Here is a 12,465-nt window from a genome sequence, read left to right on the forward strand (position 1 = left end):
ACAACTACCTTATACACACAACTGTAAAGGGATGAAGAATATGTACATAAAGATATATGAATGAGTGATGGTACAGAATGGCATAGGGAAGATGCAGTAGATGGTATCGAGTACAGTATATACATATGAGATGAGTAATGTAGGGTATGTAAACATATAAAAGTGGCATTGTTTAAAACGGCTAGAGATACATGTATTACATAAAGATGGCAAGATGCAGTAGATGGTATAGAGTACAGTATATACATATGAGTTTAGTAATGTAGGGGTGTAAACATTATATGAAGTGGCTTTGTTTAGAGTGGCTAGTGATACATTTTTTACAATATTAAAGTGGCTGGAGTTGAGTCAGTATGTTGGCAGCAGCCACTCAATGTTTGTGGTGGCTGTTTAACAGTCTGACGGCCTTGAGATAGAAGCTGTTTTTCAGTCTCTCGGTTCCTGCTTTGATGCACATGTACTGACCTTGCCTTCTGGATGATAGCGGGGTGAACAGGCAGTAGCTCGGGTGGTTGTTGTCCTTGATGATCTTTATGGCCTTCCAGTGACATCGAGTCGTGTATGTGTCCTGGAGGGCAGGTTGTTTGCCCCCGGTGATGCGTTGTGCAGACCTCACTACCCTCTGGAGAGCCTTACGGCTGTGGGCGGAGCAGTTACCGTACCAGGCGGTGATGCAGCCCGACAAGATGCTCTCGATTGTGCATCTGTAAAAGTTTGTGAGTGCTTTTGGTGACAAGCCGAATTTCTTCAGCCTCCTGAGCGCTGCTGCGTCTTCTTCACCCCACTGCCTGTGTGGGTGGACCAATTCAGTTTGTCCGTGATGTGTACGCCGAGGAATTTAAAACTTACTACCCTCTCCACTACTGTCCTGTCGATGTGGATAGGGGGGTGCACCCTCTGCTGTTTCCTGAAGTCCACGATCATCTCCTTTGTTTTGTTGATGTTGAGTATGAGGTTATTTTCCTGACACCACACTCTGATGGCCCTCACCTCCTCCCTGTAGGCCGTCTCGTCGTTGTTGGTAATCAAGCCTACCACTGTAGTGTCGTCTGCAAAATTTATGATTGAGTTGGAGGCGTGCATGGCCACGCAGTCGTGGGTGAACAGGGAGTACCTGCAGCCTTGCGAGGGTTAACATATTTCAATGTTTTACTCACGTCAGCTGCAGTGAAGGAGAGTCTGCAGGTTTTGGTAGCGGGCCATGCCAGTGGCACTGTATTGTCCTCAAAGCGAGCAAAGAAGTTGTTTAGTCTGTCCGCGACGGGGCTGGTTTTCTTTTTGTAATACATGATTGACTGTAGGCCCTGCCACATACCTCTTGTGTCTGAGCCGTTGAATTGTGACTCTACTTTGTCTCTATACTGACGCTTAGCTTGTTTGATTGCCTTGCGGAGGGAATAGATACACTGTTTGTATTCGGTCCTGTTTCCGGTCACCTTGCCCTGGTTAAAAGCAGTGGTTCACGCTTTCAGTTTCGCGCGAATGCTGCCATCAATCCACAGTTTCTGGTTTGGGAATGTTTTAATAATTGCTGTGGGTACGACATTGCCAATGCACTTGCTAATAAACTCGCTCACCGAATCAGCGTATTCATCAATGTTGTTTTTTGACGCAATGCGGAACATATCCCAATCCACGTAATCGAAGCAATCTTGAAGCGTGGAATCAGATTGGTCGGACCAGTGTTGAACAGACCTGAGTGCTTGAGCTTCCTGTTTTAGTCTCTGTCTATAGGCAGAGCTATGTAAACACTGTATAGACTCATACCATTTTAAAACAGTCATTTTGATATCATGGATGGTCAGTCCTTGCATCCATAGCTCTGTATATTAATCTGAGAGTGGTTACATTTTTCCAGGCACATCCCTCAGCTTTTTACCAAAACAGAGGTGGGGCGACTGTTTTGTTATTGTTTCATCTGTGGATTTGCCCTTTAAACAGCTGCATATTATCAAGATATCAAAATGTCACCAACAAAAAGGTGAACAATAGGCCTATAGTAAATGCAGCATATGACATTCATTTTTCACATGTAAATCGCACTTTTTAGTAGTGCTCAAAGCATGCCATTCCATGAGCGGAATCAATGAGCCCAATCAGTATTAAGCTAATAAATTATGCTGAGGAAAACTATTTGGCTAATCCATACTTCCATATTGGAATTCTGTTAGACTTTCGTTTTTAAATGGAAAGATATAATTGAATTGTATATGTAGTAGATGTAGTAGATAGAGATGGGTTAGAAGAAGCCTACATAACCAACCCATAAAGTAAAATGTAGTATTCATATACGTCCAGCTATGTAAACTTTAACGTTGATTTATCCTGCAACAGATGTTGTTCAATTGGTAACATACATTTTCATCATAATCTAAAAGTAACTGAATGTAATCAGATTATGTTACTGATTACAATTTTGGGCGGGCGGGCGGGCGGGCGGGCGGGCGGGCGGGCAGGCAGGCAGGCAGGCAGGCAGGCAGGCAGGCAGGCAGGCAGGCAGGCAGATTGTTCTACACTCTTAGAAAAAAGGCTTCCAAAAGGGTTATTTGGCTGTCCCCATAGGATAACATAGGATAACCCTTCTGTGTAACCAAAAGGGTTCTACCTGGAACCAAAAAGGGATCTTCAAAGGGTTCTCCTATGGAGACAGCAGAAGAACCCGTTTAGGTTCTAGATAGCAACTTTTTTTAGTGTGCTGTTCATTTTCATTAATTTCTCTCTTGGGGGGATGCTGCACAGAATCAGATGTTGACGTTTGATGTTTTGTTTCAATCATGGTAGATGTTTTATTTGTAGCAACAGTTAGATGAGATACTGCAGGGATGAATAATGATTAACTGTCCATTGACTAGCGTACTGCTTTTCAAAATATGGTAGTCAAAATATAATGTTGTTTTATTTAGAGCCGTGAAATGAAGCGTAAGGTTATTTTTTATTATGGCAACAGATTTAGATTGCTGAGTGAGAAGCAACGCCTCTCATCAAATTCTTAATTGCCTAGAACAATTAAAAGATTTTAAAAAATAACATAAGAAAAGTAAGGGTTGGAACAATTGGATAATGCCTCATTTATGGAGAAAGTGCTGCTCTGGCTAATTACAAAAAAAACAAGGTGATAGAAGATAAAAAGCTGTTGAATAACAGGAAGCTAAAATATCTGTTTTATATGTGTTGAATTTAGTACAGATGGAATGATGTGCTGGGTAAATTGTGTCACTGCAGTCTCCTGGTAGGATGTGATGTGCTATAGTGTAGTCTGGGCATCAATATCTCTGTTCTCAGAGAAAGAACATAGCTTTGTGACTAGACAGCTATGGACGGAAGCAAAAATTGTGTGATTTTGCTATGGTAGAGTGAAGATAGTTAGCTAGCCTAGTTAGTGTCCCTAGTAGGTGAGGTAAGCAAATATATCTAACTGGTTTCCCCATTCATCTGTGATGACAGTTAGCTAGTGTTCATAATGGATGTCAACGAGACATGCCAATTAGCTAACGTTACTGCCCTTGGCAAGCCGGTGCGAATGACCAGTGCACCTTGCGAAGGATGCATCGCAAATGGCACCCTACACTCTTAGGTGATAGGGTGTCATTTGGGATACATACAAGGTCATCTATTTCATCTATAGTGGGTAATGTTCCAACAATTCTGTAAGATGGATTTCAACCAGAAGAGAAACCCACATCTTGGCTCTTTGGGACAATGTAAAAGTCAGCTTTGTCATTGTATGATAATTCCAGGACAGAGATGGGCTTGAGAGGAACAGGTTCATACTCTTGTTACTGAAGCATAATGAAGCACAAAGACAAAGTAAAATGTTGTATTGCAGATGTTCTCAGTAGCGGTTTACTACGGTTCCAAAATATCAGGATATGAGAGAGGGACCCATTTGGGCTATTGGGACTGTGTGGACTGTAGAAGACAGACAGCTTTGTTATTCTATCAAATTGATGTGTAAATTATCTGATAGGATGTTGTGTTAAGACAGGTTAAGCTATGCCCTATTATAGCGTTAGGGGACATGACCTCATATTTTGTCAGTTTAGGGCTACAACATGAATTGTTCTTAAAAATGTTCCATGGTCGATCACCAATTCAATAGATAGGTTGTAGGAAGCTACCGTAGCTGTCACTAGTCTAATGTATATTCATTTAACTACGCAGCATTCCCCAAAGATCAAATGTCATTTAATCCTAAACAGCCTAAACTGCACTATTATTGTAATGCATGGAGATATGCAGTAGCATGCACAGTATTGGTATTGTTCAACTCTAACCTTATGCACATGGTCTCTGAACATTGTGAATGCAATATATGTTAAAACAATCTTGGGCCCCTCACAATAATACCTCATTGTAGTGTTAATATTACACAGTAGTAATTTACAGTAGTATTACAACGTCAACAATGTTTTGGTTGTGACATACAGTGCCAAGTAGTAAACTCAGCAAAAAAAAGAAACGTCCTCTCACTGTCAACTGCGTTTATTTTCAGTAAATTTAACACGTGTAAATATTTGTATGAACATAACAAGATTCAACAACTGAGTCATAAACTGAACAAGTTCCACAGACATGTGACTAACAGAAATTGAATAATGTAAAAAAAAGTAACAGTCAGTGTCTGGTGTGGCCACCAGCTGCATTGAGTATTGCAGTGCACCTCCTCCTTGTGGACTGCACCAGATTTGCCAGTTCTTGCTGTGAGATATTACCCCACTCTTCCACCAAGGCACCTGCAAGTTCCCGGACATTTCTGGGGGGAATGGCCCTAGCCCTCACTCTATGATCCAACAGGTCCCAGACATGCTCAATGGGATTGAGATCCGGGCTCTTCACTGGCCATAGCAGAAATCTGACATACCTGTATTGCAGGAAATCACGCCCAGAATGAGCAGTATGGCTGGTGGCATTGTCATGCTGGAGGGTCATGTCAGGATGAGCCTGCAGGATGGGTACCACATGAGTGAAGTGGATGTCTTCCCTATAATGCACAGAATTGAGATTGCCTGCAATGATAACAAGCTCAGTCCGATGATGCTGTGACACCGCCCCAGACCATGACGGACCATCCACCTCCAAATCAATCCCGCTCCAGAGTACAGGCCTCGGTGTAATGCTCATTCCTTCGACGATAAACGCAAATCTGACTTCCAGACAAAACCTTGACTCGTCAGTGAAGAGCACTTTTTGCCAGTCCTGTCTGGACCAGCGATGTGCCCATCGGCGATGTTGTTGCCAGTGATATCTGGTGAGAACCTGCCTTACAACAGGCCTACAAGCACTCAGTCCAGCCTCTCTCAGCCTATTGTGGACAGTCTGAGCCTGATGGAGGGATTGTGCGTTCCTGGTGTAACTCGGGCAGTTGTTGTTGCCATCCTGTGCCTAAGGCACGTTGACACAGATGAGCAGAGACCCTGGGCATTTTTCTTTTTATGTTTTTCAGGGTCAGTAGAAAGGCCTCTTTAGTGTCCTAAGTTTTCATAACTGTGACCTTAATTGCCTACTGTCTGTAAGCTGTTTGTGTCTTAACGACTGTTCCACAGGTGCATGTTCATTAATTGTTTATGGTTCATTGAAAAAGCATGGGAAACAGTGTGTTAACCCTTTACAATGAAGATCTGTGAAGTGATTTGGATTTTTGCAAATTATCTTCTTTTTTTGTTGAGTTTATTATGCACACAACTTGTAATGCCGATAGTAAAAGCTTATTAACTTTCTAAGAAATGTTCTATACATTTGTTACGTTCCCCATCAAGAAAACCAAAACCTTCACTCAAACAGAAGGGGTAACTAACTAAGAGTCACTGACCAACATCAAAACGAAACAGTTGGGGTTCTGAAAGACACTCATGTGGGTGTCCACTGAAAGTTGACTACCAACAAAAAGTAGAACTGAAAAGACACCCACCATGTGCACCCACTACATTTGCCCACTAAGAGTCTAACAGAACTAAAAACCCACACCAAAGACAGGAAGCAAACAAAAAAGTTGAGCAAAACAAAAGCAGGAAAGATCAGACAAAGAAATATTTTTCTGGCAATCAAATATGACGTGCCAACTAAAGGTGACCCTCCACATCTCTCAAGACAACTGGATAACTGGGCCAGCCACTATTAAATAGCACCTGGTCCAGCACAGGTGAAACACCTTGCCACTAACGAGATCGCAACCAAAACAGATGTAACACATACTGACTAACGAGGTGACACCAATCGGTGCGCAGTATGTGCTAACAAGCTATACGTGATAAAATCCTCTCTCAAAAGATAAATGGAAAAACCAAAACCTGTAACCTATTTTAAAGGCAAACCACTGAGAGTAAGATCAGATGCTGATATTGTTCCATGATGTTGTGTACTGAAGTAGAGAGGAGTGTGTATGTATAGTATGTCTGCCTTATTGCAGACCTGCTCTGTCTGATCCCCCAGCTTGAATAACACACCACTCTCACCACGGATTAAGGTGTCACCCTTCAGACAGATTAGAGGAATAGCAAATGTGCTATAGCGTTTGCTACTGTAATCGATTTAATACACTACAGTTTAATTCCATTCAAAAATCCCTGGATAACATCGTTTGAAAGCATAATCTGAGGTATCAGGAGGGCATAATGTGATAAGAACAATATCTTTGCATAAATAACTGGTGACTGATGCAAAGCCATTTGCCAAGTTTTGAAGACGGTTATTATTTTTATTATATGAGGTGGTTCAATTCATATTGGAAGTTAATTATTTCAATAGTGTAGCAGATCAGTCAATTACTCAATAAATCATTCATAATGTCCATAACAAAAAGGCTGATCAAATGAATTTTGTGGGTATAAAGGAATTATGTTGAAACAGAGAGTGAGCATTCAGGCAATAAGGTGGATGTTATTGTTGTTTGTTTGTGATTGACTGGTTGTCTGACAAATAGCTACAGTGCCTTCAGAAAATATACACACCCCCTTACTTTTTCCGCATTTTGTTGTGTTACAGCCTGAATTTATTAAATTGAGATTTTTTTGGTCACTACCCATAATGTCAAAGTGTAATTACAATATGTTTTTTTTTTTTTTTTAATACAAATTAATAAAAAATGGGAAGCTGAAATGTCTTGAGTCAGTAAGTATTCAACCCCTTTGTTATGGCAAGCCTGAATAAGTTCAGGAGTAAAAATATGCTTAACAAGTCAAATAATAAGTTCCATGGACTATAATAGTGTTTTACATGATTTTTTTATGACTACCTCATCTCTCTACCCACACATACAATTATCTGTAAGGTCTCTCAGTCGAGCAGTGAATTTCAAACACAGATTCAACCACTAAGACCAGGGTGGTTTTCCAATGCCTCGGAAAGAAGGGTGCCTATTTGTAGATGGGTAACAATAAAAAAGCAGACATCGAATATCCCTTATTATTAATTACACTTTGGATGGTGTATCAATACGCCCGGTTACTACAAAGATACAGGCGTCCTTCCTAACTCAGTTGCTCGAGAGGAAGGAAACTGCTCAGGGATTTCACCATGAGGCCAATGGGAAAATTAAAACAGTTACAGAGTTTAATGGCTGTGACAAGAGGAAACTAAGGAAGGATCAACAACATTTTAGTTACTCCACAATACTTACCTAATTGAGTGAAAAGAAGAAGCCCTGTACAGAAACAAATATTCCAAAACATGCATCCTGTTTGCAACAAGGCACTAAAGTAATACTGTTTGGTGCAAATCTAATACAACACATTACTGAGTACCACTCATCATATTTTTAAGAATAGTTTTGGCTGCATCATGTTATGGGTATGCTTGTAATTGTTAAGGACTGGGAAGTTTTTCAGGATAAGAAATAAACTGAATGGAGCTAAGCACAGGCAAAAACCTAGAGCAAAACCTGGTTCAGTTGGCTTTCCACCAGACACTAGGAGATGAATTTACCTTTCAGCAGGACAATAACCTAAAACACAAATCCAAATATACACTGAAATTGCTTACCAAGAAGACAGGGAACATTCCTGAGTGGATTAATTACCGTTTTGACTTATATCTGCTTGAAAATCTATAGCAAGTCTTGAAAATAGTTGTCTAGCAATGATCTACGACCAATTTGACAGAGCTTGAAGATTTTTGAAAATAATTATGGCAAGACTAACCCAGAAAGACTCACAGCTGTAACACTGCCATAAGTGCTTCTTAAAAGCATTACTCAGGGGTGTGAATACTTATGTAAATGAGATATTTCTGTATTTAATTTTCAATACATTTGAAAACATGTTTTCACTATGGGGTATTGTGTGTGAATGGGTGAGAAAAAATATATTTAATCCATTTTGAATTCAGGCTGTAACACAACAAAATGGGGAATAAGTCATGGGGTAAGAATACTTTCTGAAGGCACTGTACATGTGCTCCTGCAGAAGACAGAAGAGTGAATGTGTACAGTATGGTTTGTGAGGAGTCTTCATTTGCAATCTCCCTTCACATTTGTAAAGGTTAATTGAATGCTGCCGTCTTAGTATTTGCCTGAGGCATTCCTCTACTCTTGGCAGATCTAGAATGCCATTTGATTGAGCAGAACCCGAATAGTGCGAGAACCTCTTGGCTTCACCATTCAATTCTGTGAGATTGTGGTGAAAGAGATTGGGGCTTGTGGTTCAATGCCAGCAGACTGCTAATATAAACACTTCGAAGGCTAACCTTGGGCCCTCACGCCGATGTGATCAGAGCCATCCCTCAAAAGGCAACTTCTCACAGCCACATTTAACACAAAAGATAGCTAGATAAGGTGGAGGTAGATGTACACAGCTCTGATAACAGTGGACAGATGGAGATGGTCTGACCGCAATAAGTTGCAGAGGCCTGCTGTGATGGAACTGTCCACCAATTGGACATAAGGCGAAGTATCGAGAAACGAGATAATTAAGAGAGATACTGAAACAAACAGGCCTCCTTTTCTATAGGTCTATACTTTAACTACATAATGATAATTTGTCCAAAAAAAATACCCTTTATCAGTGGCATAACTGCCCTCAAATTATTACTTTTTATTACTCTGATTTCATCCTGATGCCAAGTTAAATAAAGGTTAAAAAAAATGGCATGACTTCATATACTTAAACCCCAGCATTGAGCATCCTATGTGAACCAAGTGTATCATGTGACACAGGCACCATATGTTGAGGGAGGGATGGACTACTGCTATTGATTTTTTCATTAGTAGAAATGCCAAACGGTGTGGTTTTCAAAAAGGATAATAAATCTGTCTCTCTCTCGAGACACATGCTTGGCACTGATTGGTCTGCTGAGGAGCTGATAATTACATTGAGAGATATGGAGCTTGCAGTTATTCTACTGCATACTCAAATGTATTACGTGTTAAGTTTCAGATATACTTTCCTTTTTATAAAAAACGTGTATTTTTTCCATTGTGCTGATGGAAGAATGAATCTGTCATATTTGTTGTCCCTTTCTGAGCTCTAATGAATGTAATCTCAGTGTCAGCATATACAAAATCTGACCCTTTTCACCATGTGAAGTGACAACTTTCCAATATCATATCAACCAGAGAAGAAGGGGAGCAACAGCTAGCCATGAGGAAATCTAGCGTGACCATGGTTATTTTCCAGTATATTATTCAGTTGAGCCAGGAACAACAAAAAAGAAACCAACCACATTCTGTTTCCTCACTCGTGCTTGCAGCTCTCTCTCTCTCAATTGTCACTGTGTTAATGCATTGGGAGGAATTCTGCTAAAGCAAGGCCCTGTGAGGTTTGGTGGACTGTAAATAGAATGGTTGCCAAATCAAATTCACCCAGGGCCCTCTAATGTTATATGGATCCCATTGTGCCTGGTGTGTTTTGATCTGAGCTTTTCTGGGAAAATGGTGCAACAAACGCAAAGAGAAATCAAAAGATGGAGATAGTTGTCCTGTACTTAATTGTGGTGTTCTGTGCATTTCATTATGTTTTGTTCAAGAGGGGATCTGGTTTATTGTTTTGATCTGGTACATTGTACAATGTTTTTTCTTCAGTTTTCTAAATATGTAGTGTAGCAATGTGTCCCTTTGTATCTGTTTGTTTCTCTGTTATTGTCACACCCTGATCTGTTTCACCTGTCTTTGTGATTGTCTCCAACCCCTCCAGGTGTCCCCCATCTTCCCAATTATCCCCTGTGTATTTATACCTGTTTTCTCTGTTTGTCCGTTGCCAGTTCGTCTAGTTTGTCAAGTAAACCAGCGTTTTTGTTCTCAGCTCCTGCTTTTCCCAGTCTCTCCTTTTTCTCCCCCTTCTGGTTTTGACCCTTGCCTGCATTTCCCAGTCTCTCCTTTTTCTCACTCTCCAGGTTTTGATCCTTGCCTGTCCTGACTCTGAGCCCGCCTGCCTGACCACTCTGCCTGAACCTGAGCCTGCCTGCCGACCTGTACCTTTGCCCCACCTCTGGATTGTTGACCTCTGCCTACCCTGAGTCTGTCTGCCATCCGGTACCGTTGCCCCACCTCTGGTTTACTGACCCCTGCCTGCCTTGACCTATCTATTGCCTGCCCCTGTCGGAATATTAAACCATTGTCAATTTAACGTGTCTGCATCTGGGTTTTACCTTGATTCCTGACATTTCCCTGTCTCTCAAGCAACTGCACAAAACCAAATGAAACGGCATGTTCTACTCTGTCCTTCCAAGAATAACACCTTGAAAGAAATTAGAAAAGCATGAGCCTTCGAGCTGAGCTGCTGAAATGACCTAAGATTGTACATTCCTTAATAGCAAAAATGTTAGACTGAACTTTTCATTTCAAATCATTTCCGAAAGTAAAAGGCTTTGAATGATTTCCTACTGTCAGACAACTCCTACCATACCATATTGTTTTCCATAGTCGTAGAGATGCTTTTAGGCATTTATGCTAGCCGATGCTGCTTGACCTTTTGTCGTGTCAAAAATGAGACAACAGATTTCCACATTTTTCTGTCTACAAAACAGACATTTAGCTGCACATGGCATTTAGCTGACAGGGCATTCTTCATGTGTGTTATAACATTAACATTGTCCTCATCCAAACATTGCATTAATGATGACCTTATTTATTCTGAAAACATTTGGACGGTCTTGTACACTGAGAATATAAGCCTACTGTATATAGTTGGGGAGTAAAAGAGGTCAACTGCCATAGTTTACAGAACCCTACACTCCCAATCTCTCCAAACCAGAAAAACAGCTCCTACTTTCATATCAGTGGGGATTAAGAATGATTTACCAGAGAAAGAATAGTAAATCCTCTGGAACTCTGTACAGGGTAGTGTGGGGGTGTAGAGAGGGGAGTTGGAGCTTTTCTTCCGGTCATAAAGCATTTGGAGATGTCAAACGGTCAAAGACCTCCTTAAACAGTCATTGCTTCCTGTATATCACCTGCCCATGCCTCACATAATGATTCACTCTTACACATTCAACTGAATTAAACTTCTGGTAACTGGGAGTGATGTCTCTCCACAGAGGATGATGTGTAAGCAATGCAATGCACTCCTCCAGCCTGACCTTTTTTCTCTCCCTCTCTCCTTATCCCTCCCTCTCTTTCTCTTTCTCTTTCTCTGCGACTATAAAACACTTGTGGACAATGTGGTTGCCTCTCGTGATTTTTTTTTTTTTTTTACAGGATATAAAACCTTTTTCAACCTTGAATAAAGCCCCTCGAGAAGCTGTAGGAACAATACTTACACTTATTACACATAGTTTGTTGATCGTGACACATTCTTTCTAATTTACGCCAGCTATCCGCAATGTTCGGATTCCTTAGTAATAACAGATTTATACAGGATTGTTCTTGATGTAGCACAATACAGTAGCTTGAAATAACATTTGATTTCATTGTAAGTGTGGCAAGGAAAATTCATGAAAAGAATAAGGCTAACTCATGCAGGTGTTGTCTTATATAAACTGAAGTTGGAAGTAACAGACTATGATTAGCTCTATTGTCAGTCTCAAAGTCTCACCGGAACATTAGTTCTCACAACAAGGGTACATTAAGGAGTGGCATTCTACTGGTTCACTATTTCCATGCTGTTCTTCCTCTTCTGAATTTGCATGTCTATATGTCCTGTATATAGTCAATTATGGCATAATCAAATATGAAAATATACACTTTTGTAATTCTACATGTGATATTCAGTTGCTCTTTTATCATATTTTCAAAGGATTGCGTGTCCATTCATGCCAGTGTTTGTTGCTTGTTTGATTTTGTTGTACTTTCCCATTCTAATCCGAAAGCTGCAACATTGACCTTTTTGAATAATCATGAAACATATTCTTATATGGATTATTTCACTCAATTCTCTTCAAATCCAGCGTTTTAGGCAATGAGGGAAACCATGGAACCAACTGTATGGTCTAGGCAGGCTCAGTGAAAATGCTGAGCTAGAAATAGCCACCAGATGGACGAACCCATCAAAAGCCTTAGTGTGCTGTAGGGGAAGGGATTAAGGTCAGAGTATATTT

At 40.6% G+C, this 12,465-nt stretch overlaps 1 long non-coding RNA gene across 10 annotated transcripts in view; it reads left to right on the forward strand.

Moving 5' to 3' along the window:
- The window catches only part of LOC149970794 (uncharacterized), a 106,970-nt gene that overhangs the window by 43,258 nt on the left and 51,247 nt on the right, over positions 1-12,465 (forward strand). For 9 of the 10 annotated variants that reach the window (XR_016492882.1, XR_016492885.1, XR_016492884.1 and 6 more), the window contains one exon: positions 10,324-10,462. This is a non-coding gene — a long non-coding RNA (uncharacterized LOC149970794). The other variant, XR_016492887.1, reaches the window with a different exon arrangement.

Source organism: Oncorhynchus mykiss, chromosome 28 (genome assembly GCF_057628025.1).
Source record: "Oncorhynchus mykiss isolate SJ-2025 chromosome 28, ASM5762802v1, whole genome shotgun sequence".
NCBI classification, from domain to species: Eukaryota; Metazoa; Chordata; class Actinopteri; order Salmoniformes; family Salmonidae; genus Oncorhynchus; species Oncorhynchus mykiss.